We start from the raw sequence: 21,632 nt of genomic DNA on the forward strand, positions 1-21,632 counted from the left end.
TTTGGTTGTGGAAGTTTAGAAAACTTTTCATACCGATCTCTGTACGAGGCGGCCTCCTCTGTTTTCATAAAATAGTGTTGTGCGTGTGTGTTCTGACAATGGAAGTCCATACTTTTGTGTAACAGTTGTAGGGCTCCTGCCCGATCTTGCTTTTGGCTTCCTGAAGCAGATCTTCAACCCCACGTCAACTTTTGACACTTTCAGAATGACAGGCAAGGGGCTACTGACCTAATTGTTCTTTCTTGTGAGCTGGTTTATAGTGGTCTGTCTGTTATTACAGCAAGCAGTCTTCTCCACCTGGTTAAAGTGATAGAAGTAATGTGCTTAAATCATTAAGTACTAGAATTTCGAGCCTGTCTTGAAATATACAGCGAGAAAAGAGTAAACGTTCTAGTGATGTAAAAAACAACTAGTGAGTCACCTCTTTACGCCCTACATGGTTTATTTCAGTGGTACCCAGCCTGTGGTCCTGGGGCTCCGGGAAGCCTCCTCATGGTGTGCCGGGCTGCTTTGTTTGCAAAGTAAATAAAATGTTATCATTTGTGTGTGTTTGAATGATTGGCGCTGCATTTTTTGTGTGTGGTACAAATGATAGACAGTGTTTAGGCTGGGGTCCCCAGCTTCCAGTAATGACTTGGTGGGGGTTCCCCGGACTCCAATGATTCTTCAGTGGGGGTGGGTCCCCCGGTTCCAATAAAGATAAAGTAAGGGGGTCCACAGAAGTCAGAAGGGCGGGAACCACTAGTTTATTTTATTTCCCAAAATATGAGTTTGCTGAAAGATCCAGTGGGTGTGAACAAGGAAGGCCCACCTGGTACAGAAAAGGAAGCTAGTGGAGCAGATGTTGAGCTTAAAACTGTGTTGTTTACAGCACAGTGCCCCCCAAGGGTAATCTGATATCTTGTTCCTTGTAAACCACAGCTTTTCTTTTACTAAACCGGCATCAGAGCTTCCAATCTCACAATTTAATTGAAAGTCAGTACGAACTGCTTAAAAGTTGAATCCTTCTGAAGCAAAGTTTGTGCTGTTTTAAGACTGACTGGTCTCGGAGCATGCTTGGGAACACACGGAGAAGGGAGTTCTGGTCACCTTTCATGGTGAAACCCTGCCAGTCCCATGATGAAATATAGCTTCTGTAGCTCTCCGTGTTCTAACGTTGCAATACACAATTCATGTCATGTCAATAGTTTCTGTAATCCTTTTGCTGCCCTACAAAGATCTGCAGTCACTCGGCAGCAGCTGGAAGGATGCGGCATTATGGAGAGGAATGAAATAAATAGTAGGATTTAATCTCAAATTGGTTGCCTGCCTAATGCTTACACTTTCAGTAAGCCACTTTGTACCATTGCGGAGAATCAAGTGTGGCGGGTTGAACCTAAGGGAGACATTGAAAGGAAAGTGGAAGTCTGTGCTGTGCTTTAAACAAATACTGAATTAAGCATTGTTTTGAAAGTTGACACTACATAATTTTCAGAGTCCATAACAAGCAGTTTCACATCGCTTCTAAACTAGTCCTGCAAAAAGGCTTGGTTGGGGAGGGGAATCAGTACACATTTTATTCATGCAGCAGGTTGACTTTACCTATGAAATTGTTGCATATTGGATGGAAATGGTTATGGTAAATGAAAAGGAGATCGATATTACTTACATGCGTTATGCGTATGATGCATAGTTACAAGCAAGGTGGGAGTGTAGTATGATGCCTGAGAGATAGGAAAAATCGAAATTTCTCAAACAATTGCAGAGGAGGGATTTGTCAAATAACAGTGAAAAACAATGCACGTGTTCATATTGTGCTGGGAATTAAGACTCCAGCCTGACGCAGTTTTTTTTCACCCTGTTGTATCTTACAAGTGGTCCGGCAATGCAGATACTTAACTGTCTGGTCCCCAGACCAAACAATTGAATTTTACTAATTGAGTTGAACACTTTTTTTGTCGGATGGTAAGTGGCCCTTGGCCATAGATTTGTGGACAATAAACTGAAAAACTATGTTCTTGCGTGTTGGAGGTGAACATGTGAGCCGAGGCAGGTATAGTATTGACCCCACCATTCTAGGAAATCTGGGTACACACCAGAGTCCATGTGGAATGCAGACCCTAAGGAAGCGGTAGTCCAAATTTAACACCACCCTTTTATAGTTACTGGATTAAACACTTTCACCGTGCTTGTGCTTCTAGATACTAATTTGCCTAAAAGAATAATGGTGGGAATGCGTTTTGAAACCATACATATATGGTTGAAGTTCATGCCTTTTATGGCTCCTATTCAGAGTGGTAGCCTTAGACTGTGCGCTGTGTGCTCTGCATATATGTCTTGGCTGTTGCCTAGGCCACACTTTATATGCGTTATACACCTTTTTGTAGAAGTGTGTGGCCACTTGGCCTGGTGGTGTGCCATATACAAAAGTTATTCACTGTGTCTCTTTGCGCTGTATGAAACACAGATGTCAATAAGAACAGGATATGGTTGCAAAGCTAACTAAAACTGTTGAATTTGAGTTTTTGGTATTGGATCTGAAACATCCCTTCTGTTCCAATTATTCCAAGGAACTGATGACTTGGGTTAGTAGGTGGTTTTGCTAGTGAAGTATTGAGTCTGTCTCTTGTGCTAAAAGTTTTTTCAGTGAATAAATATTTGTGATAGATGTTTCTAACTATTATTTCCCACCTTCAGAATATCATCAGGTACCATACTGGATCCAGAAAGTTCTTAAGAAATTTTCACCGGTCCTTTAGGTGATGCTGTGTGGCTCCCCAGTAAGTTCATACTGCCCCAGAAATTAAGTGGAACCGTTTATAAGCACCCCCCTTATGTACTGACATCAGTTCTCAATGCCCCTTGACATGGATCCGGAGTTCCACTCAACTTTATCGGGATTCTGACCACTCCTAAAAAAAAATATATATATATATATATATATATATATATATATATATATATATATTAAATGTGCTAGGGAACAATGTCCCCTCTGAAAACAATGTTCAGGTTCCAGACTGGCAGAAGTAGATAACTGTCACAGACCTTCCAAGCTCCAGCACGACACTAGGTCATGAGACAAGTGCACCTCCAGGCATCAATTCAGGGCAAGGAAGCAAAACTCTACATCACCAAACACAAGAAGAGTTTGCAGTCATTCTCCTTCTGGTGTATACTCTAATATTCCACCCCATCTCCTCGTTCTGTGAAGTGGCCTCCTTAACATTTAAAGGTCATGATTCTGCTGTCGGTGAGCATGGGTGGCACTTATATGCTCTTCCGCTCTATCACTTCTGAGGTGGCACAGTCACTGGTAAGCCACAAAGCACCACCTAGTGGTGAGCAGGAACATTGTTGAGTAACTCTGGAACCTTTTTTGGCACCTAGGGTGAGCAATCTGCAGTTGTTGCCAGCCTCCTGTAGTGACTTATTTGCCTTCAGCAGTATGAGGCCTGTCGCTTGGCACGATGTACTATGTTAAAAGTTATAGTAAAATGTACATTCTGAAGATAAAATGACTGACTCCAACCCATCCTTTGTCTTTCTCTTTTTTTTTTTTACTTTGAATCTTCTATATTTTTTTTTCTTTTTACAGATTGCACTTCAGGACGCTGACTCCACATAGATCATCAGCTGCTAAAGTAAGAACTACTTAGCATATATAACTTTTAAGAACTTTTCACCTTTCGTTTACCTCTTGTGCCCTGCAGATGCACTGCAAGTTCTAGTTATACCTGGGTAAAATTGACATTGTAACACTCGTTTTGCAGAAGCCTTTGAAGGCCTCTTTTTAAATTCTTTATTATTGAACAATTAATTAAACATAACTATAAAGCTTCTAAATATAAAGCGTCACACAGTGATCCGGGAATCTGGATACCATCCTTTATCTTACTGTAGGAGAAATCCTGCAAGTTTAATTTGAGTGATTTGGTTGACAGTGCATGAAAGCTACAAGATTCTTGATTGATCAGTTGGCTTCAATGTTTTCTACTAGAGTTCGTCAGACACATCCTGTTCTTTATTTTAGATTGCTGTTGAGCAAGGTACCCTTTGTATGTCTCCTTTAGCTTCTCGCTTTAACTTCAGCTTGCATTTAGGTGGCTGTGTAGCTTGTGATCCTGCTAGTTTGTTGGTGTTTTTTTCTGTACTGTGCTTTTTCTAGTTATTAACACACTTTCCTTCTGCATGAGACTCAATTATATTATGCCGTTACAACGGATTCTTTTTGGCCTATTGTAGTATCATTGCGACCACCTATTATGCAACCAATAGCAGTTATAAGATCAGGCAAGAATCCAAGGAACATGGATACAAATGCCAAGTGCCGACAATGGTAAAATCAGAGACAAATAGTTCACATTGGTGAAGGTCTGTAAGCGTTTTCTAAATGAAGAGTAGCACAAATTCTTGTTTAGCGGTCTATTATATAAGAACCTGTATTCCCAGATCCCATAATGATCTCTGTTTTGGAAAACACACCAAATACCTTCATGCTGCATTGTATCACGCACACAGCAAGATGAGGAACAGGACCGCTTTTCGTCAGGAGTAAAATCAGCAAAGACATTCAGCAAAGGAACCTCCACTCCAGATTGGCACCTCACCTCAAAACCCCATTATAAAAGAAAAAAAAACATAGGTGGTACATCGTTCTGTGTTAAAGCGGCCTAACCATGGAATTCATTACCCCTAAACAAGTTCCACGGATAACTTTATCTTCAAAAGACTACTCAAGAGTTTGATTATTCTGACATAACCACCATACTCAAACACTAATGCACAGCATATCCCTATATATGTAAACATAGTTAAATACATATAATCAAATTATAACTGTGTATTTCTTTGTACAGATATGTATGACTAGTAATTAAGGTTTTTAAAATAGATATTATTTATGTCTGAGTAACAAATGTGTATATATAAGTTATAGTTAAATATATATTATTTTATGCTTAACATGTATGCAAGTCATTGCATAGTTTCTATATAAGTTGTGCTTAGATGCTTACAGGTCTTCGTTTTATTTATCTATCACAATATGTAAATATTATCATAACTGTTGGACCTGCCCCTTTTTGCAGGGTAATCCCCAAATGTTTTGCCTTCTTTCTCCTATTTTGTCTGACATGTTTTTGTTGGCTTTAGAACTATGGGCACATTACCACTGCTAACCAGAACAAAAGTGCATATGCTGTCTGTCTAAATGTAGTGGTTATTGGTTTTCCATGATTGGCATATTTGATTTACTAGTAAGTCTCCAGTATAGTGCACAATGTGTGCCCATTTCCTGTAAATCAAATGCTACTAATGGGCCTGCAGCACTGATTTTGCCACCCACCTGAGTAATAGCCCTGTGAACCTGTCTCAGACCTGCCCCTGCAGTGTCTATATGCAGTTTTAAAACTGCCAGTTAGATCTCACTTGCCAGGCCCACACCATCCCTATTGCTGCATGTAAGTTACCCCTAAGGTAGGCCAATGGCCAGGATGCAGTGTATATAAAAGGTAGGACATGTACTGCTGTGTTTCACATGTCCTGATACTGAAATATTGCTAAATTAGCTTTTCACTATTACAAGGACCATCTCTCCCATACAGGTTAACATGGGAATTGCTTTACAAACATCTTTTAAGTGTACTTTCCTATTGGGAGCAGATATGGATTTGGAGTTTAGGGTCTCTGAACTCACAATTTAAAAACTAATCATTTGGTGAAGTTGTTTTTTGAATTGTAAATCTTGCTTAATCAATCTGTCTCGGGTCTGTGTAATACACCTCAGGATCAGGATGACACTTAGGCTGTTTGTGACTTCACTCCAGACCGTCACACAAAGGGAGCTGAGGTGTGCCCTCCATATCCCCATGGGTCTTCCTGAGCTAGAGTTGTGGGAGGAGCTGACACTTGCACCTGAATAGGGTTGTGCCTGTCCTTACAAAAAGCAGTCCCCAACCCCCTGGAGTGTGTCTGGAGGCAGGGCAGTGAATGGCAGGGTCTTGTGCACTACAAAGACTTCTCTTTGAAGTTTGCCTACTTCAGTGACAGAAATTAGTATACGTATTGTACCTCTGACACCACAGAGTTAAAATCCTTCTGGACTGAGGACATTCTGCCAGGAAGAAGAGCTGGATGCTGTAGGAGGGACTGCCACTCTGCCTGCTGCTTTGCTATGCTGGCCTGCTGCTCCTGTCCTATAATGAAAGGACTGGACTTTGCTTTCTGCATCCTGCTTCCAAAGATTCTCCTAGGGCTTGGACTGAGCTTCCCTTCTGTTAAGAAGTCGCAGGGACATCAAAGACCTCATCTCTTTCTGAGAATCCCGACTTGTCAAGTGGTCCCAAATCCAGTTTCTGGGCTTGTGGTAGTGAGTTCTGGTGCATCCAAGAAGAAATCAAGTACGTCAACTTCAGAGTCTTCGGAAGAGGTGCCTCTGTCTGACTCTGTGCCACTACCTGCACCGGAGCTGTGGTCCCTGCTGAGTGCAACACCCACGACCCATGCTGCAGGCCTGAGGCCGTCCCAGCACCTCGAAGTCCCACCACAGCGTGAGTTCCAAGTGTTGTGTTACTGATGTCTGTGACACCCAACTCTGCTGGAGGCCCTGTGGCCCCGTGGTGTGATCGCAACACCGTAAAGTCAACACCTCACATCCTGACCTGCTGGATTCATCGCCCCTGCCTCGTCGTAAGGAACAGATGTCTTACCACCAATGCCACAACATCTCCCCTGCAACCTTAAGGAACCAATGCCTCACCTCCCCTGCCCAACAGTAAGGAACCATCATCTCATCTCCCCGGTAGCAGTAAGGAACCAATCCTGCCACCCTCCCTAACTCCATGCAATGTCTTTATTTCCTCATCGTTTTCCAAGGCACTGCACCTGGGGTCTGTGCGACTCCATAACCAGCTCGCACTTCCTTGCGAGTGGTATCGGACTGTGGGTAACAACTTCTTTGAGATGCTGTGATAGCCCCAGTTGGGGCTATTGTGTTTCTAAGCGCTTCATGAAGATTTATTCTTTAATCGCCCCTGCCTCGTCGTAAGGAACAGATGTCTTACCACCGATGCCACAACATCTCCCCTGCAACCGTAAGGAACCAATGCCTCACCTCCCCTGCCCAACAGTAAGGAACCATCATCTCATCTCCCCGGTAGCAGTAAGGAACCAATGCTGCCCCCCTCCCTAACTCCATGCCGTGTCTTTATTTCCTCATCGTTTTCCAAGGCACTGCACCTGGGGCCTGTGCAACTCCATAACCAGCTCGCACTTCCTTGCGAGTGGTATCGGACTGTGGGTAACAACTTCTTTGAGATGCTGTGATAGCCCCAGTTGGGGCTATTGTGTTTCTAAGCGCTTCATGAAGATTTATTCTTTAAAAATGTGTATCTTTATTTGTGAATGTCATATTTCTGTTGTTTTGGTCTTGTTTTACTAAAATAAATATTGGCTGTTTGTCAAAACTGGTGCTGAATACTTTTGTGTTGTTTTCACTGTTTGTGTGTGTGTGTCCTACATGTACAAATACTTTACACATTGCCTCTGAGATAAGCCAGACTACTCATGCCAAGCTACCAAGGGGTGGGCACAGACTGTCTTAGCTGTGTGACTCCCTTACCCTGACTAGAGTGGGGGGTCCCTGCTTGGACAGGGTGCAAACCACTGCCATCTAGAGACCCCATTTCTAACAATGTCTATTTACCTATTGAATTATTGAGAAAAAAATAATATTTGTGTTTAACAAAAAATAAATAAAAAAAGTTATAAAAATCCAGAAATAAATTAGCTTCAGTACAGCCACACTTGAAAGTCAGAGTTTATACACTAGATCCTTATCTTGGTATATTTTCTCCCTTATATGTGTAAACCTTATCTATGTAGATCTGTATCTATACATTTATTACTTTACTCCTGCTGTAGCAGGTGGAAAAAACACCTTTGATGACCTTTGATGTGCATCCTATACCTCTCTCAATAATATCCTCGACCACCAGTCTGGCTCAGCCCAAACCTCATTCTACTACTATGATCACCAAAATAATCCTTTTTAGACTCTTCCTTCCCCTCTCTCTGCTTGGTTCACCCCAAACCTCATTTTACTACTACGTTCTCCCATACAGCACTTATTAAATTCTTCCCTCATGTACCCCTTCTTTGACTCATCCCAGATTTCATTTTCCTACAATGATCTCCCTATTCCCTTTCTGAAGACTCTTCCCTCCTCCATATCTCCTTTTACTTATCACAAACCTCATCTAACTAAACAACACTTTCCAGTCTCTTCCCTCCTATACTCCTCCGTCATCCTAGTCAATCCAACTGATAAATAAACTTGCATGTCCACTGCTCAAATTAACTTCAAAATACCTCTATGCTACACCAAAAATGCAGGAATGTTTGGTGCTGGATTGCCTCGCGTTTGAAATGTTGCATTGGTTAGGATTGTTGCACTGTGCAGAGGGTTTGGAGTGTTGCATACTGATCTGAATTATTCTACTATTTCACATGTTTTACATGGACACCACACCAGATCAAGCAACTGGTAAAGATGAGCTTTCTTGGGATGTTGTTACATACGTTTGGGGTTATGTAACATGACAGACTATGCTGTGGCAGAGTGAAAGGACAACCACTTTAATCTCAACTCCTATGCTTTCGGTGACACCGAATATCTTCACTAGAGCAAAAACTTGTTAACTTAGGCAGTGTTAGCTTTTCTTATAATGACTTCTACTTCGGAAAATCCTGTATCAGTTTGAAGATCCACTTGATGCTTTGAAGGTTAGTCTTCTCAAGAAAAATAATCTTACTACACGGTTATGCCACATCTGCTGCTAATGGATAATCCCAAACTGAAAGCTGTGGGCAAAAAAGAGTTAATTCTATGAAATGAGATAAAGGGTGCAGCCTGTTATTCAGAAGTCTTCAATGTGTAGTCCTGCACACCTTCTTGGATGCCTGAAAAGAAGTCTGGTTACCTGTTCTTGTTGCAAAAATTGATGTGAAGAGTATCCAAATCTATCTGAATATTTAAGGGGAATTGGACGGATTGGTTTAGCTCAGTTGAAAAGCAAACCTGTGAAGTGCATAAATCAGCTGTGAAAGTTGAATTTGAGAAGGAAACTATATGGGGGATAGAGTGCCTACTAGCCTAATAGCCTTAGACTTGTGGATCTGGGCAGACCTTGTGACAAGTATTGCTGTCTCTGTCTATTGCGGTTGATATTTCCAACAATATATATGTAGGGTCCAAAGGAATAGTTTCGTCCAATACTGCCTCTAGCTCACTCAGTGCCTTGGTCCAGTATACCTGTAAGGTGGGACAGTGCCAGAGAGAGTGTGGGAATGTACCCATGGCTGACCCACATCTCAGGCAGTCAGGAAATGCGGCCCTCCTCATTTTATGTAGACACGACTTGTTGAAACTTACTCTGTGAAATATTTTTAAATTGGATTAGCCTCAACCTTGTTTTGACAGCCACTTTCCTCTGATGCATCAGGGCATCCTCCCAGTCAGTGTCGTCCATTCCTCCCAGGTCCTTTTGCCCTCTTTCTTGCAGTTTTTTGAGTGTGTCAGGTATGGTATTATTGATAGTTTTATACGTCAAGGAGACTGATTTCCCTTCGATGTTCCCTTGTAACAGTCTGCCTTCCAGTGGGGCATATTCCGTGAGGTCTATATTCTCTGCCTCCCATGCATTGTTCAAATGCATGTATTTGTAGTGTTGTGTGTTATCCAGGTGGTATTCCCTTTGCAGGGGGCAAAATGAAGTTAAGCTGTCCGTTCTCTAGTATGTCTCCTAATGTGGAAATGCATATTTTGTCCCAGTCTGTGAATCCCTGTAATTTTCCCAGTTCCTTGAGGTATGTCTGTGTGGGTCTTGCATGCCATCCCACATGCTTCCTCGGCTATTGTGAGTTGTGATGGAGTCAGTAGCTGCAGTACCCCTTTCCCATCATAGAGGTTGTGGAGATATGTTTTGGTATGGAATTGACTCCTCTCCAATAATTAGGTCGGATGGTCTTATGGTGCATGGCTCCAGTCATTTATTGCTATTAGGTTTGCTGCCCAGTAGTATGCCCGGATAACCCCCTATTGTATTGGTTACGTTGGAGTGTCTGGAACACAGTTCTCGGGTGTCCCCATCCCGCAAAGGTTTGCAGAGTTCCTCCTCAATTTGGGTTAACATGTCCTCAGGGATAGGAGTGTAAGTGTTCTGGAGAATGTATAATAACTTTAGCAGGGCTACCATCTTGAACACAGCTGCTCTTCCCATTAGTGTCAACGGAATAGTCCTCTTGAACGGTCCTTAAGGTTTCTTTGATATTATGGGTGAGATTATGTTCCTTGACTTGAGTTATGTATATAACTAGGTATTTCAATCCTTCAGTAAATATATTCAGGTTTGCAGGGTGTTCTAGGTGTTGCAAAGTAAATCATACTCCATGGTATAACTGGATTTATTCCAGTTTATCGTGTAGCCTGGTGTTCGCCATATTACTCAATTATGCAAAACAGCTCTGGCAAAGTACTAAGGCGTTTGGCAACATAGAGCCAAATATCCATGTCTAGCACAATTCACTCCCCATCCCCATCCCCCTCTGTCACCTGGAAGCTTAATAATGTTGGGTGCTGGCAGATAAGACCGCATACTAGGGATTCCAGCATCGGGGCAACCAGTAGCTGGTAGAGGAGTCAGCCCTGCCTGCTTCCCCTCTCTATTGGAAAATCTTCTGATGTCTCCACAATGACTTGAATGGCTGCCAATGGGTAGTAATATGGTAGTCTTATCCACTTTAGATATTTGGGTCCGAATCCAAATTTCCTCAGGACTGTCATCATGAAAGGGCAGTGGATGGCACTGGATGCCTTTTCGGCATCTAGGGACCATTGGACCATCTCTCTTACGGCATATAACCAGTTATGAAATCTATGTAGGATTAGTCTAGTCGCTCGCTCGGGCATAAAGCCCAACTGATTGCCATGTATCAGATGAGTGATAACTCCCATTAGTCTTGTTGCTAAGAATGTGACCAATATTTTAGTTTCTATATTGATGAGGGATATCGGACAATGGGAACTATAGGCTTCCCCGTGTCTACCTGCCTTTGAAAGTACCACTACTGTTGCCATGCTCAGGTCCAGTGGTAAGCTCCCTTCATTCCTAGTGGCGATAAACATGCGCTAAAGGTGAGGGCTCAAGATATCTGCATTCTTCTTTAGGAATTCTATTAGGATCCTATTGGGGCCAGGTGTTTTACCTGGCTTAATCTTTCCTATTGCGTTACGTATTTCTGCAAGGGCTGTTTCTTTCTCTAGGGAGTCGCAGTCTTCAGGTGCCAGGGTGGGGAATATCTATTTCTGCTAGGTATTCTTTAATTTGTGTTTTCTCTGCTTGTGGTTTTCTTTTATAGAACTCCCTGTAGTATTGTGCAAATTGCCCTGCTATCGCTCAATTTGTGGCATGTATGCCACCCTGTTGGTTTCATATGCCACCCTGTTGGTCTCGTATGCTACCTTCTGATCTTGCTTCCAGTTCTCGCTTCCCCAACCATGCTAGAAGGCTTCTGGTTTTATCGCCTGTTTTGTATAGCAATTGTTGTGTGTCCAATGCCTGAGTTTTTGCCGTCTGGTGTGTCTGTACCTGGTACTCGTGTTGTAAGACTGTTATTTGTTGTATAATGTCAGGGTCCGTCGTCCCCCTGGACCTCTCTTCCAGGTCCAGTAATTGATGTTGTAGGGATTCTACTTCCTGTATCCAGCTTCACTTCATATAAGCTATGGTGTTTTCTGCCCAGTCTGTGAGAACCGTCTTAAAGGCCTCCCACACTATTACTGGCAAGGGTACTGAGTCGCTATTTTCACTAAAGAATAGATGGGCTTCTGTTCTGAGTTGATGTGAGGTACCGTCGTCCTTGAGTTCCCATGCTTTGTTTCCATCCAACTCGCTCAAACCCGGGGTCTGGTCCCTATCTTAAGCCAGCTGGGAGAGTGGTCCTACAAACCTCTGCCAAGTTATTCTACTTTTACTATGGTCACCACCTCTCCTACAGGTGTAAATATGTAGTCCAGTCTGTAAAACCCCTTATGGGCCCTGGAAAAGTACAGGTATGTTCAAGTAGTAGGGTGTTGTTGACGCAATAGGTCTGTGAGTCCATTTGTATTTGCAATGCAGGCCAGAGGGGTCTCCCTGTCTGGTGCCCTTGAGGGGCCTGACCTGTCTAGCTCATGGGTTCATTGCGTCATTTAAAACACCTCCCATAAAGTTAATTGGGGAGTCTGAGTTGAGGAATATCGTGACCATTTTATTCAAGGTGCGTTTTTGGAGTTCAGGGGGAGGGGGGGCATAGATGCTTGCCAGTGTCACCTCTTGTCTTCTCCACATCCCTGTGACTGCCACATATATGCCAGAAGGGTCAACCCATGTCTTTGTGGGCCTAGACTGGGAGGTTCTTCCTAACCAGTATTGCCACTCCCCTGGAGTCTGTTGTGTATCCTGCATTCACCAGTAAATTGAATGCTTCTCTGTTTAGAAATGTATCCTGGGATCCTTTCAAGTGCGTCTCTTGTAGGAGGACTATTTCTGGTTTGTCTTTTGAGATACATGTCTACCAGTTCTCTTTTTTTCTTGTTGCCTAACCCAGTGGTTCCCAACCTGTGGTCCGGGGACCCCAGGGGGGTCCACGAAGCCTCCTCAGGGGGTCCGCGACTGCTTAGAAAATTAAATAATATTAACAGATTAGGTCCCAGCAGTCAGTGTAAGGGGTCCCCGGATTCCTATAATGATTCATTGGGGGTCCCTGGGTTCCAGTAATGATAAAGTGGGGGTCCACAGAAGTCAAAAGGTTGGGAACCACTGGCCTGACCCATTCGTGTTCCAGGACAAAATAGAGCAGTGATATTTATTCTGTGTTTCACACCCTCCCATCTACCGCTTGTGTGTATGCCTGGTCTTCAAAGGATACTTGGTGTGCCTGTGACCTGTTATTTGGAGTGCATTCCTCTTACTGTCGGTCTAACAACTTCCGATGTTGGGTTAAAACTAATACCCCAATCTTACCCATCCCCCTTAATTCTCTGTGAGCTCTTCCCCTAATGAACATAACAGCAACTACTCAACAGAAAATACCAGGAGACCTGTAACCCCCCCCCCCCACACACACACACACACACACACACACACGCGCACACCCCCACCCACACCCCCAAAATCACAGGAAGGGGCTGAACTTTAATTCAGTTCAATTTGTGTTGTTTGCCATAGTGGCCAGCAACCACCAGTCACTGGTCGGTGTGTATGTCACTACAGTCCATAACTCCGCTTTCTAGCTAAAATGGAGGTGGTCACCTCCAATGCCCAATACTTGTCATTCCCATAGGTTACATTTTTGCCATCGGTTCAGTGAGTTGGTCCGTCTGGGGGTACAAAGCAGCTTCACTTGAGTCTTTTTCAATTAGTGCGATGGCTTGCACTCGCGGATGAGGTTGGTCCGTGTCTGACTCTGAGTCTTTCCCAGATGTCGTGTGCCCGGGTAGCTCCTGTGCCGTCATCCCTTTATGCTTTTTGGAAGTCTTACTTGTCTCCTCTTTGGATTCCGAGGACTGGACAGTGTGTCGCTATGAAGTGTTTGAATTCCCTTCAGGTGTGCCCCATGTCTTCTGTATAGACCTGTCCCACTCTGTGAGCTTCTGTTTGGCTGGAGGCTTTGGACTTGACTCATTAGTGGGATGAACTTCTATCATTCTGTTAGCTGTCCCCTTCAGCTCGGGCTTTTCCTCCAGCCATTCCCATGTCCCTTCAGGGGGTTTAGAAAATGTGTACATTTCCTTGAAAAATCACTTTCAGCTTTGCCGGGAATAAGAGCATATATTGGATCTGTAAGCTGCGCAGCTTTGCTTTGACCCAGTCAAACGTTCTTCGTTGGCGCTGCACCTCCCAGGTATAGTGCGGGAAGATTTGTTTATTTGCATTTTCATGTCTGATTCCCCCCCCCATTTTTCTGGCTTTTGGGGACACTATATTAATCAATCATCCATAATTGCATTTTCTTCAGGTATGATATATGTCCACGGGGACCAACTGTCCATCTAATTTTGGAATTTGGAACCAGATATCTCCTGCCCAGTGATGGACTTTGTGTACTTTTGCTTTTTCAGCAAAGGACACAGGATGCCTTGATGGACAAGTTAGCCATCCTTTTATTTGTGTGCCCATTTTTAGGTTTTTACAAAGTTTTATGTTACTAAAAAAAAAAATCTTTAAATGGACTTGGAACCCGCCCCTACTTCACCCCTTACTTCCCTGCACTTCCAATTTGTTCATTCAAAGTTGCTCCAATGTCACTTGAATTTACTTGCTTTTTATTGGCTAGCAGGTCACTTCCTGCTCTGCTTTCTGTTCTGGTTTTCCTGTTGTGTGGAGCGTGGCCGAAATAAACCTTCTGGTTTTTGGTGATTGGTTACTTAGTGTTTGTACGCTAAAAGATGAACTGAACACAAGTCAGTTTTGTGTTGAAATGTGTGTAAACATGTCATCCATCTTGCAACGGAGTATCAAGTGCAAATGTAAAGCAAGCAGCAAGTGTGCTCATATTTTGTGTTTTTTTTTATAACGTAATAATTACATTTCTGATGAATAACAGTTGTACATATAAAAAAATTGTGTATTCGTTTCTTAAATTACTACTCATTTTAAATAAAAGTCATTTGTATAATTGGGTGACGTTTTATTTCAGATTTATTCTCTCGGTAACTTAACAGGCAGTCACAAGTGCAGGTACCTTGCAGGCACTAGGGTAATGATTTGAATGGTGCAGTGGTACCAGGGCTAAAAGTTGTCCAAACTCCTCTAAACACCAGCTATTGCTATATTTTGCTACTAAACAGGCAGTCACAAGTGCAGTTATCTTGCAGGCATTAGGGTCATGATTTGAATGATGCAGCAAGTTCAGTGGCACCTGGGCCACAGGGTGTCAAAACCCCCAAAACACAGATTATTGCTAAATGTTACTACTAAACAGGCAGTCACCAGTGCAATTACCTTGCAGGCACTAGGGTCATGATTTTATTGGTGCAGCAGGTGCAGTGACACCAGGGCCAAAAGCTCTAGTAACCCCTCTGAACATCAAATATTGCTATATTTTAGTAATAAACAGGCAGTCACAAGTGCAGTTACCTTACAGGCAATAGGGCGACAAAAGCAAACAAACGCAAATGATGGACGAAATGCGGAACCAATCAAACATTCACCCCCCGGATCTGGGTTTAATCCATCAATCGTATTGCTCACCAAGCCACCCCAGTTTGGATATAGCCATATGCAAATCATTCTTTGCCCTGTTCCCTATGGGAACAGTCCAGCCTGAACTGACAGGCCAGGTGCTCCCTGGACCAGAAACAAGCATCCTGGGACCAGTTTCAGGGTATCAACCTTCAACAGCCAGGCTAGCTTGAATCCAGTGGCACAGTGAGCACGGGACCCACGTCTGGCATACCTTTCCCGTTTAGGGCCACTTTAGCAATGCAAAAGGATGAGGGTGAATGGTTGCTTGGTTCCACATTCCGTCCATGATCTGTTCTTTTTGCATTTGTCGCCCTAAGTGGGAAGGGTATGCCCTGACATGGGTCCCGTGCTTGCCATGCCATCAGATTCAAGCTAGCCTGGCTGAGGAGGGCTGATACCACAAAACCAGACCTAGGATGATTGTTTCTGGTCCTGGGAGGACTTGGCCTGACCGTTCAGGCTGGACTGCTCCAATGGGGAACAGGGTCAAGACTGATTTGCATATGGTTGGGTCCAAACTGGAATGGCATTGCAAGCAAAAAATCTAATGGATTAAAACCAGATTTGTGACTCGGGATGAATGTTTGATTTGTTCTACATTATGTCCATCATCTTGATTTGAATGGTGCAGAGGTACCGGAGCCAAAAGTTGGCATTACTCCTCTAAGCACTAAATATTGCAATATTTTACTACTAAACAGGCAGTCACAAGTGCAGTTATCTTGCAGGCACTAGGGTCATGATTTGAATGGTGTAGCAGGTGCAGTGGCAACGGGCCCAGCATTGTCAGAACTCCTCTAAACACCAAATAATTCTATATTTTACTACTAAACAGGCAGTCGCAAGTGCAGTTACATTGCAGGCCTTTAGTCATGATTTGAATGGGGCAGCAGGTGCCGTAGCACCGAGGCCACAAGGTGTCAGAACCCCTCTAAACACAAGTTATTATTAAATTGTACTAATGAGCAAGCAGTTACATGTACAGTTACCTTGCAGGCACTAGGGTCATAATTTTATGGTGCAGCAGGTGCAGTGACACAGGGGCCAAAAGCTCTAGGAACCCCTCCAAACACCAAATATTGTTATATTTTACTATTAAACAGGCATTCCCAAGTGTAGTTACCTTGCAGGCACTAAGGGTCATGGTTTTAATGGTGTAGCTGGTGCAGTGGCACCAGTGTCACAAGGTGTCAGACCCTTCCTTTCTAAACAGATTATTGCTAAATTTTACTACTAAACAGGCAGTCAGAAGTGCAATTACCTTGCAGGCAATAGTTATGAGTTATGCTTTGGTGCAACAGGTGCAGTGGCACCGTGGCCAAAAGTTGTCATAGTTCCTCTAAACGCCAAATATTGCTATATTTTACTACTAAATAGGCAGACACAATTGTGGTTACTTTGCAGTTGAAAGGGGCATGATTTGAATATTCCAGCAGGTGCTGTGCCACTTTACTAATTACACATTACTGTGCTCTAATACAGTGCCATATGAAATAAGGTACAAATTGCGTGATTGGAACCCTGGGATATTAATTCAACATACCTCACAACTTAAACAGCTATTAACGGTTTATCAATTCTACAACAGACATTACTATAATCTTTTTCTAGTATTTATAGTCCAGTTAGTAAGATAGAATGCAAAGGAAAACACTGGCTTTTTGCCAATGCTTGTTGTGTGTGTTGAGCTTTGACCACCACCCTAACCGCAGTTGTGTATTCAGATGTTGCACCTTGTTGGCCGCAGGCTGACCTTGTACTGGGTTGGTCTAGCACAATTGAAAACAAAACATGCTGCCTACTCATTTCACATGTTTTCAAACTAGGCTTTTATGGCTGGCTTTGTTATGGTTTCATCAAGGAGGGTTGAAAAGAAGAATAAAATGTAGGGTGACAGGCTGGAAAAGAAAGCAGCTGCTCTGCCAGTATCCCTATGAAGCACTTAGAGGAGCTCTATGTGGAAGGTGGGGTCAATTCCCCCCCCCCCCCCCCCCCTGTACTCGAGCACCTCTCATATCTTAAAATTGGTGTGTGAGTGTTTCAGTTTTAACTTGTTGCACAGACTTGCATAGAGAGAACTGATAGGTAGTCTCCTTACTGGTAGTGCAAATAAAGGGCTGCGCACCACAACTATTAATCATCTGCCACTAACTGTTAGTCATGTCATGGGACAGTAGTCGTCTGTGATAAAACTTGTATTAATTTGGGTGTAGGGCTATCAACCAAGTTCAGCATTGTTGAGCAATATTCAAAAACATGCAGAGCGCTTATCAGGGTATGTCTGGCACGAGTCTCCTGCTCAGGAAAGCGATACCTGGTTGGTTACAATGAGAAGCAGGAGGCACATGGCTACTGTGCCTGCAACTTTTCATCCTTCATTTAGATAAAGGGGGTACAATCAATTGCAATTTTCAGAATACTAATTACAATGTACATTCATCTCCTGACATTCACAGCCCATAGAAACCTGTGTACCTGATAAATTACCACATTTATTGTGCTATGTGAAATGAGAATTATTACTGAAAAATGCCATTAAGAAGAGTGCACTATATCATAACCACATAGTTTTTTGGTATTTGCAAAGATGCACTGTGCACCAAAGACCAGTCTTTGTAAGAATCCAGCTTGTTATTGACCAGTGTCCTTTATGAAGAAACAAGCTCCCGGGAATTCATCATGCCTCTGTGTATGTGCATGAGGGATCTGAACACACACTATTTTTTATATTGTGTGTTAGAGCTAATATGAGGGCGTCTCTGTGACATGCAATTTGTTGTGAGAAGACTCTTTCTGATGGATACAGTTACCTGTGGATTACTCACCTTTTGAATATCCCAGTGCGCACCATTCGACTGAAACTTTTCCATAGATCTCCACATTGACAAGGACGTCACAATGGATGTCATCGGAGCCATAAGTGCTCGCTGACGTATGTTCCATTTTTTCCACGCCTTCGACGCGTAATGGTTTTCTAGCTCTCCGTTGGAGGTAATCTGTATCTAAGGAAATATAAATTTCTGATGGATACAACTACCTGTGGATTCCTCACCTCATGAATACTCCCATGGCGCCAGCATTCTACGGAAATCTTCTTACTAGTCTCTGCACGTCGACGAGGACGTCACTGTCTCGCACGCGACGCCGTCTGACATCATACAGGCAATAAGAGGTCCTCGACGACGTGCGGACGTCAGTTCCCTTTTTTCCGTGCATTCGAAACGGTTATCTTCGAGGGAGCAACTGTTACTCTTGCGGTTACAGTGTATATCTTGCTGCGTACTCTTTCTCTGTGGAAATAATGTCGCAGAGAAAGTCTGGATTTAAGCCTTGTCGTGAGTGTGGAGGCAAGATGTCGGTGACGGATCCTCATTCCGATTGCCTTTGGTGTTTGAGCTCCGACCACGACGTCTCGACTTGTGATTCGTGTCAGCACATGAATCCGAAGGCCATTAAAGAACGCGAGGCGAAGCTGTTTATGGCCAAGTCAAAGGAGAAGCATCACAAGAAAAAGTCTTCTCCAAGACATCGGCGTCATCGAGACTCCCGGCGCCGTAGAGAATCTCGGCGTCATTCAAGGGAGGCTCGTTCCAGGTCTCCGGATCGGCGGCGGAGGACATGGGAGGTCAGCCCCACGGTGACGCCGCATCCTTCGACGCCGTTGCTCTCTCCGACGTCTCCAACTTCGCCTGGACAGGCGTCGGTGATTGAGGTATTGGAGCCTCAGGTGTTTTCTCTGGCGCAGACGCCGAGGCCGGCGTCGGGGTCGCCTCCGAGTCAGGCACCCCAGTATCCGGCTTTTCCCACCCCTGGAGCCGATAGTTCCGCATTCTTGAATGCGATGTATGCCATCTTCCAACAGATGGCTCCAGGGGGTGCTCCGGCTGGGCCTTTGGCCTTTTCTTTGGGTGATCCTGCGCCTCTTCGGCCGGCACCCTTTATGCCCTTTCTCCCGTTTGGGAACGTGGGCTCGGCGCCAGTGTCGGCGCCGGTGGCCGCTCCGATGGCTTCGGAGGGATTGGCCCCAGGGATTTCCATCCCGTCGACGTCGAGATTTCGGCCTGTGACTCCGGTGGGTCCATCCGTTTCATCTGCTCTTCAGTCGGCGCCGAAGTTACCTGTGGCGCCGGATGCGGCGTCGGTGGCTTCGGAAGATCGGCGCCGATCTCCGACTTCGGCGGAGGTGTTGTCGACTCCGCGGATTGAGCAACGACTGCATTCAAGGAGGCGTGCTCTCCGGGTACTAGAGGAGCAGGAGTACCAACGAGCCCTAGAGGAAGGAGAGCTAGAGGACTCGGGTGATGGGCTGCGTGGACTGGAGTCGGCCAGTGGGCTGGACACTTCCCCTGAGTGGGACCTTTCGTCCCCGGGGGAATATACCGAGGAAGCTGCTTCCTTTCATACAGTGGTACGGAAGGCAGCTAGTTTTTTGGACCTGCCTTTGCCGGTGGTGGAGGCGAAACAAAACCTTTTGACAGAGGTGTTGCATCCGGCCTCAGCCGCGGCGGAGCCTCTATTACCTTTTAATGACGCTCTGCTGGATCCGGTTTTAGAGGTGTGGAAGAAGCCGGCATCTTCCCCAGCAGTTCACAGAGCCGTGGCCAGGAGGTATCGGACGGCTCCAACTGATCCTGGTTTCCTATCTAGGCACCCTACGCCGGAGAGCTTGGTTGTGCAGGCCTCCTGTTCGTCCAAATCAGCGCCTGGTTCTTTCCCGACGGTGCCTGGGGACAGAGACTCAAAAAAGCTAGAGGCGCAGTCGAAGAAGATTTTTTCGTCCTGCAGTCTGGCGTTAAAAGCCACTAATGCGACCTGTATCCTGGGGAGGTATATTCATGCTCTGATGGATGACATCTCCTCTTCGTTTACAGAGCTTCCCCAGGGTCTTTTGGATCTTGTCTCTGATGCCCAGGCTGCTGCGACCCAAATTATCCAGACGGGACTGGATACCACCGACTCGGTAGCCAGAGCAATGGGCACAACTGTGGTGGAAAGGAGACAGGCCTGGCTACGTAACTCGGGCTTTTCGGCAGATGTACAGTCCACATTGTTGGATCTCCCGTTTGATGGGGACAAACTGTTTGGGGCTAAGGCTGATTCGGCCTTGGAACGTTTTAAGGAGAGCAGGGCCACGGCTAAGTCGTTGGGACTCCAAGCTCCTTCTTCCACGGCCTCTTCCAGATTCTTCAGGAGGTTTCGTGGATTTGGGCGTGGCTCTTCCTCCTCTTCCTTTCGGGGAAGATATCAGCAACCTGCCTCTTCCCACCCCTATAGATCTTTTAGGGGGAGGGGTAGGGTCCGCACCAGGGGAGCCTCTCAGCAGCACTCTGCCTCTTCCTCATCCTCTGGCGGGGTGCAGCAGGGGAAGCAGCCTTAGGCTTCCACCATTTCCCACTCACTCCTCTCCTGTAGGGGGAAGATTACAGCATTTTCTCACCAAATGGGAGACTGTTACGTCGGACACTTGGGTTCTCAGTGTTGTGGGAAAAGGCTACACCCTTCCCTTTCGGGAGTTTCCGCCCCTCATCCCGCCCCGCCCTTCGTATTGTTCACAAGAACACCTCCTGTTGCTAGAACAGGAGGTGGAAGTCCTCCTTTTAAAGGGCGCGGTGGAGTTGGTCCCGGAGCAGGAAAGGGGTCAAGGAGTTTACTCAAGGTATTTCCTGATTCCCAAGAAGGATGGTCGTTTGAGACCAATTCTGGACCTGAGGATCTTGAATTGGTTCCTCAAGCAGGAAAAGTTCAAGATGCTGACCCTAGCACAGGTGCTTTTGGCGTTGAACATGGAAGACTGGATGGTGTCTGTCGACTTGCAGGATGCTTACTTTCATATCCCGATACTCAAGTCACACAGGAAGTATCTCCGGTTTGTGGTGGGATCGCAACACTACCAGTTTGCGGTCCTTCCGTTTGGTCTTACTTCAGCACCTCGAGTCTTCACGAAGGTGATGTCGGTGGTTGCGGCAGAGCTCAGAAGGAAGGGGATAGCAGTATTCCCTTACTTGGACGATTGGTTGATCAAAGCCAAGTCCCCGGAGCTTGTGTTGCGTCATCTGCAGTCAACAACCCAGTTGTTGTTCGACCTGGGCTTTTCGGTGAACGAGCCCAAATCTCACCTGGAGCCCTCTCAGCGCCTCCTGTTCATAGGGGCAGTACTGGATACGACATTGGGTCGGGCCTTTCCTCCGCCTCAGCGGATTCAAGATATTCAGGATTTGGTTCCAATGTTTCGAAACGGAGCGGTAGTTCCAGTCCTCAAGGTCCTTCGTCTGCTCGGTCTTTTTGCCTCCTGCATTCTGTTGGTCACGCATGCTCGCTGGCACATGAGGGCTCTTCAGTGGTGCCTCCGAAGGCAGTGGTCTCAAC

The 21,632-nt window shown here is 45.0% G+C and overlaps 1 protein-coding gene across 35 annotated transcripts in view; it reads left to right on the forward strand.

Moving 5' to 3' along the window:
• The window catches only part of MAP4 (microtubule associated protein 4), a 1,914,856-nt gene that overhangs the window by 252,448 nt on the left and 1,640,776 nt on the right, over positions 1-21,632 (forward strand). For 34 of the 35 annotated variants that reach the window (XM_069210826.1, XM_069210834.1, XM_069210837.1 and 31 more), the window contains one exon: positions 3,578-3,623. The exons of the other annotated variant lie outside the window; for it this stretch is intronic. The gene's annotated coding sequence lies outside the window, so the exon portion shown is untranslated. The remainder of the gene's footprint in view (positions 1-3,577; positions 3,624-21,632) is intronic. 35 annotated transcript variants of the gene reach the window in all.

Source organism: Pleurodeles waltl, chromosome 10, assembly GCF_031143425.1.
Source record: "Pleurodeles waltl isolate 20211129_DDA chromosome 10, aPleWal1.hap1.20221129, whole genome shotgun sequence".
Classification (NCBI taxonomy): Eukaryota; Metazoa; Chordata; class Amphibia; order Caudata; family Salamandridae; genus Pleurodeles; species Pleurodeles waltl.